We start from the raw sequence: 7,236 nt of genomic DNA, 5'->3' as shown, positions 1-7,236 counted from the left end.
TCTTTCTGTACATAGACAAAGGACTTCAGCTGGATTGCAGTTTGAGCTGAGGTTTCAAAAATGCTTTTATGGACAGCAGAGTGAGATGCTCATTAATGAGGCTGACAAAACCATGTGGGCAAACTGACCTCTCTAATCTGGCTCTCTGGAGAGCTCTGCTGCTACTTTCTACAGCCAACTTTCAACCTGTGTGCAGCCACTAAAGAAAATAGGCTGTTATAATTGGTGCCGCCACATCATACTTTTGCTGTCCAAAGTAATGGGAAGAAAGCAAGGAAGGAGGAGTGGTGTGAGAGAGAGAGCGAGAGAAAGGGGGATGGAGGTTAATTATAGGCCGCATGCTGTAGATGGAGGGCCTAATCGATGCCGTGGAGTGACATAATGCTGCTTTCTTAAGTGTTTGCCTGCTGTTTGTATATCTAGTTCTTCAAATGTGAGATATCAAATAACACTTTTATGAAGGGATGATTAGGTTGAAATGCTTGTAACATTTGGTAAACAATACTGAATCGAAATTTACACTGGATTAGATGAGTTCTGAGGAGTTTAGTTTTCCGCGGTCTCATTATTCGAGATGCATTTGTATCAGATTCCAGCTTAATCGTCTTTGTTGATTGCATTATCATAAATTGCATTTATGAAACCTTGTTTGGATGTTTTGTTCTGATGAGGGTACCAAAGCTTACAAAATGTTCTAAGTTCTAAGAATGTCTTGCTAACATTCCCGTTAAGTTATGAAAACGTTTTTAATGAATGTGTTGAGGTTTGTTAATCAAATAGCATGTGATTAAAACTATGATAATCTAAACAAACTTAAGCAGTTTTATTATTTACAGTGTGAAAATGTTTTGCATACATTTTTCAAAATAAATAAATAATGCAATGTCGAACTAAACATTTTCAGAACAAAATGAACAATGGATAAATAACGTTTTTTTAAAAAAATGTTTTTAGGATGCTATTAAAGACCAGATACCTTTGAATGAATTTTAATTTAAACAAATAATATTATACTGTGAAAATTATGTACATAAAAACATTTAAAAAAAGTCCAATGTCCAACTAAAACATCTTATAAAACAACATTCCATGAACAATGTTTTTGCTAACTTTTTTTTATTAAAGACCAAATGTTCTATAATCTAAACAAATAAACATAATATTATTTATAGTGTGAAAATGATTTATAAAAACGAAAATGAAAAACATAGAAAATACAAATAAATTCAATCCAATGCCCAACTAAAATGCTTCATTAAAGACATTTGATGTATAAATAATGTTGTTGCTGATGTTTTTAGAACATTTTTAAAAACCAGATACCTTTGAATGTACTATCAAAGTTTATTAATCAGTTATAACGTGACTAAAACTATGATAATCTAAACAAATAAATATATAAACAAATCATATTATAATTATACTTAAAAAAATTATTTACATGAATTAAAAAATACATTGTCCGATGTCTAGCTGAAATGTTTCGTAAAACAATCATTCCATGGAGTATAAATAATGTTTTTGCTACCCTCTTGAAAACATTGTTGAATACTGTATAACTTTGAATGAGCACAAACATTAATTAATCAGTCATTACGATTAAAACAATGATGATCCAAACATATAAAGAAATAAACAATTTTATTTATTGTGTAAAAATTATTTACATTTGAAAAAAAAATCTTTATCCCATGTCTAACTAAAATGGCAGTAAAAAAAGCTATAATGTATGAATAATGTTTTTGTGCTAACATTTTGAGAACTTTATTTAAATTCCGATAACACTGAACTAACATTATCTTGTAACATTATTGTCAGATGTTTGTTCATAGCTCATGAAAGAACCTTGCCAGAATGTTCCGAGAAATCCAAACCAATGCCATTACCAGGCAACTTGGCTCAGGAGAAAAGAAATATTATGGTCTGTGCATGTCTATAGCTTTCTCTCTCTCACACACACACACACACACACACACACACACACACACACACACACACACACACACAATTCTATTCCTTTAGAGACATTTTACTACTCAAGAGCTTTATCATCACTTGAACTGTCTGGGGCTTCTCATTTTCTTCAAGCACACCCTGATGCTCACTGTGACATTAGCTTCGAGCTGCATTTGCTTTTCATGCTGATCTATGACTGACTTTCTGAAGGTGTTTCCATGTTATGTTAATAGCCTCTTGCTTTTTCATCCCGTCGTCCATTTGTCTGGCATTGTGTAAACATCACTGGGACTACAACAGTACTCCTTGTGAAAACCTGATTTTAGATTGTTTTGTTGAAAAATGAGCATCATGCAAAACATTTAAATTGGATTTAAATTGAAACATTAAAGTTGGATTAGAAGTAATGATGGAATGAAATTGAGATGCCTGAGAAGATGCCTTTTCATAGCTAATAATGTGCAATAACTAAAAATACATATTCACAACATATTACACTATCAACATTTCTTCGTATGTTGGAATTGCATGTTTGCGTGTGCCGCTGCTAATGTCCTGTTCAGTCATTCCTGTCACATTAAGTGTAAAGTTAAACTGAAGCTGAGCTCTGAGAAGGTGCAGCCTCGTGCCAGCATGACATTTCATCAAATAGAATTGAAAGGAGGGCAAGACACCTCTAGAATACCAAACACAAATTTAAGAGAGGTGTAAGGGTGAGGGGCTGATCTCATATCTAAGGATGACCTCTCCAATATTTATATTTATATTTTATACAACAATATGCTGACTGGGCTGAGATTTTATTGTATTTGTTTTAAGATATAGAAGAATAGAAACAACGTTTCCCCCCACCCTAGTCCTAACCCCCGAGTTATAGAAATAAACAAATAAGAAAAGTCTCCTTAATACTGAATTAGAGTGTATATATGTCAATAATGTACAAAGTAAACTTTGAATCAGAATTTAGAAACAAAAATGTATTAAAAAAAATAATCGCCCATGTACGTTGTACATATTTACATCAGCAAACAAAAGGGCAGAGAAAATTTAAGAGAATTCCAAGATAAATGTAAGGTGTTTTCTTGAACATTTAGTTGTAGCATGTATGAAGGTACTTGGGTTGGGTCGACGGTGAGGAGTCGCTGGTGGAGGGATGCTGAAAGACTAGAGAGAATGAAGGTAAGACTGCTATGATTATTTATAGTGGTTCTCTCTGGTGGTGGTTGGATATTTGATGTGATTACTGATGGTGTATTGGCCACATTGATTATCTGCACCTGCTCCTCCCAAAATTTGTTAATAAAACATAACGTTGAAGGCTACTCTCACAGGAAACACTCCTCATCCTCCGTAAAATTTGTTGCACACATATTTGGGTTAAACTGTTCTGTAGCTTCGCTTTCACAACCAAACACACAGCGTCTCCACAACATGGCACCGGTGGCATGGGCGTAGATTACCCCCCACTTTTAGTATCACGGAAATTCGTCCCCCGCACTTTTTCGGGCAAGTGTGTTCATATAGAGGTTTTCAAGAGCTGGTGTGAATGAATATAGATTTAAACTCAAAGAAACAGGATAGTCTGCGCATGACCCTATGTTTTTTTTTGACCGAGAAGGCGAAATGAACATCACGGAGCGCTAAACTCTCCTGCAGTGTGTGTTTCATTCATACTCGAAGCCAGAGGGCGCTCTCGCTCAGAAAGTCATAACACGAAATTCCTAATATGGGCAAAAGCGTCCAGCTATCGCTATATGAAAACAGTTTGTTTTCGGTTTTGTTTTTTCAAATCCAAAAAAATCTCCAGCAGGTGATAAAGTATAAGAACAATGCAGGGCTAATTGACATAGCATTTATTACAGTATAGAATCTATTCTGCCTTATGTGATAACAATTGTTTGTAGTACAAACAAATCATTTTATTTGTTATTGTCCAGCAGTTATAGATTTCTTAGCCAAAAAAAGAAAAGAAAAGAAAATCTAGAAATTAGAGAAGAATTAGTTGCCTTTAGTATCCAGTACCAGTCAAAAGTTTTTAAACAGTAAGCTTGTTAATGTTTTTTTAATTCTCTTCTGTTCTCCAAGCCTGCATTTATTTGATCCAAGTACTGCAAATCAGTGAAATTGTGAAATATTTTTACTAGCCTATTTAAAATAGCTGTTTCATATTTGAATATATTTCAAAATGTAATGTATTGAGATTTCAAAGCTGAATTTTTTTGCATCAGCTGAGTAGAATTTTTTCAGGTTTCTTTGATGAATAGACAGTTCAGAAGAGCAGCATTTATCTGAAATAGAAATCTCTTGTAAAATGATGTCTTTATCATCATTTTGACCAATTTAAAGAATCCTTGCTAAATAAAAGTATTAATTTTTATAATTTATTTAACAAAAAAAAAAAATATATATATATATATTGAAGGAGAGGATGGAGATTATGCCGCTGATTATATCCTTTCTTCAATATATATATTATCTCATTAATATTGTGTAATTATTAATCAAGTGTTTGATCAATATTTAACCTCCAAGATTGTTGTATGATGTGACTAAATGAAGAAGCCATCTATATACCATAGATTGATGCATGCCTACTCGGAAACATATTTTCTCTTCTTAGAAGTGTTAGGTTTTACATGTCATGAACATGTGTGAGTGTATTCTCTTTCCTAGGGTCACAAGGTCAGCTAAAAGGGACCGGAGGAGGCCTCTCCTCTATGTGCTACGAGGAAGACATGCAGTACTATGACATGTCAAAATGTATACTAGATATTAAGAACTCTGTTTTATCCTGTATTTCTATTCTTCAAGATTAATGTCAGCCTGCTATGTGTGTGTAACCAACCGTAGTGATGAGAAGACTTGCCAGTACTAGAGAACCTTGGAAGTAGATAAGGGCTGTGTTTTTGTGTGTGTGTGTGTGTGTGTGTGTGTGTGCCCATAAGAGATGCAGCTGACATCGCTGGATTTTAGACCTAAGATGAGGTGTCTTCTTCACCCGTGCTGACGCCTGCTACAGTCACTGGAGATATGCTGAAGATGTATATGCCCATATGTGAAGATTGTCTAAGTTTATCTAGGTTTTGGAACCAATCATATTGCTGCTGACCAGAGCTTTGACGTAACTAAAGTCTCCTGTCTGGAGTATAACTATGACTGATTTTGTATTGTACGGCAGAGAAACTGCAAACTTTTTATTATTAAAATTATTATTATTAATTGAACTCATCTCTGACTCCTGGTCTTCATTGCGACAACACCTGGTCCTTGGGTTTTGAACTGTTATTCCCCTAACAATATATATATATATATATATATATATATATATATATATATATATACTAAGCTTTTGAATGATATGGTGTATAATGTTGCGAAAGCTTTTTATTTCACATAAATGCTGATCTGTGGATCCTTCTATTCATCAAAGAATGGTGAAAAATAATGTACTCATCTGTTTTAAATATTGATATATTGATCAGCAAATTAGCATATTAAGAATGATTTCTGATTAATGTGACACTGAAGACTGGAGGAATGATGCTGAAAATTCACCTTTGATCACAGGAATACATTACATTTAAAATATACTAAGATAGAAAACCGTTATTTTAAACAGTATAAGGGTAATATTTCACAATATTACTGCTTTTGCTGTACTTTGGATCAAATAAAGGCAGACTTGGTGAGCAGAAGAGACTTCTTTCAAAATATTAAAAATCTTACTGTTAAAAACTGACTATTAGATTATATAGATTATAGAAATGTTATATTGTAATGAAATTACACACACACAGACATATATATATATATATGTGTGTGTGCGATTTCTGTCCCCCTCACTTATGAAAAGATAGCTATGCCCCTGACCGGTGGTATCAGCAGAATAAAAGCTACGCCTTCTTTCTTTTTGTGAACATTTTGGTGGCGTTCTACAAATCTTCCCACATCGTGACGACGTAGACGTGGGGGCGTGTTAGAATGAGCCGTTTTAGGGGGGCGTGGACGAGTCTAAACTTTTATAAAGAATATTTCTTTAGATTCGAGACTTTAGTCTCTGTAACTTTACAAATCTTCTTTATGCACCAAAAGCTTGTAACACTCCAAAGAGAAGGACAACTTTAAAACTTTTAATCGACTGCTTTTAATTTTTATCTTGTGTTTGGGTTTGCTTTTTTGTTTCTGGCTTTACTTGAATTCGGGTTCTGTTTATTTTGTTTCTTGCATTACTCTGCTTTAATTCTGAGATTTTTGTTTTGAGGGTTTTATTTAGGACTTTGTTTTAATTTTTGTTTCTGGCTTTCCTTTGCTTTGATTGTTATTGTGGCTTTACTGTAACTCCAGTTTACTGTTTATGCAGAAAGGCTTTCTTGTAAAGTCAAAACATTATGATGCAGTGACAAAAAAGGCATTCCCTGAACCTTGTTGCTACAAAGGACAAAGATAATTCATTTTTGTGACTGAAAAAATGAACATCATAAAACCACATTCTTTCAAAGGCTAAACCAATTTGCTGCTGTACACTCACAAAGCTAGTATTTCCTTTGCTTGAAAAAAATATAGCAAATTAATTACATCTGTGAACTCTATGAATCTACTGCTTGAATGCACAAGCTAAATCTAAATTCATGCCACATATATCTTCATCTGAAAGATACATTGAGTGAGAAGCAGAACTGACAGGCAGCGATAGCTTATCTGTAATACACGTGGACAACATTCAGACACTGAAGAGGTGAGGGAAAAATGACTTATTTGACAACAGCAATTCAGAGTGGTGGCCTTTGTGTGAGTGTTCAATCTATCACAAACCTCACAGAAATGTTCAATTAGGAGTTTCTATAGCTATATTAGAAAAAAAAACATGTTTTTGCAGGTACATAAAACGGTTGTACAATCACAAGACCCCAGTATTGTATAGCGGTTTCATAGGCTTAGCTGGCTTATATCTGTACCATCAAAAGGCTTAAAGGGGTCATATCTGCCTTTTTATTATTTTGTACTGTTCTCCGAGTTGTACTTATAATGTTAAAAATGTTTACATCAAAAACATCAAAATCTAGAATAGGTTAATTTCTGACCTGTTTAAAGACCCCTTTAAAGCTCTGATAGAAAGGTTGCAAGGTAATACCGTTTAAACCCCTGAAATAACACAATCATGTCCACCTATACAAAACATTTAACATAAATATTCAACAGTTCTGTCATTTGCTTGCTTAAGGCGGCTTCTTACAGATGGCACAGGATTGAATTTATGCAAATAGCAACATCAATGCATGT

The sequence above is a fragment of the Carassius carassius genome, chromosome 45, assembly GCF_963082965.1.
Source record: "Carassius carassius chromosome 45, fCarCar2.1, whole genome shotgun sequence".
Lineage (NCBI taxonomy): Eukaryota > Metazoa > Chordata > Actinopteri > Cypriniformes > Cyprinidae > Carassius > Carassius carassius.
The sequence above is the reverse complement of the archived record's forward strand: the minus strand, read 5'-3'. Positions refer to the sequence as shown.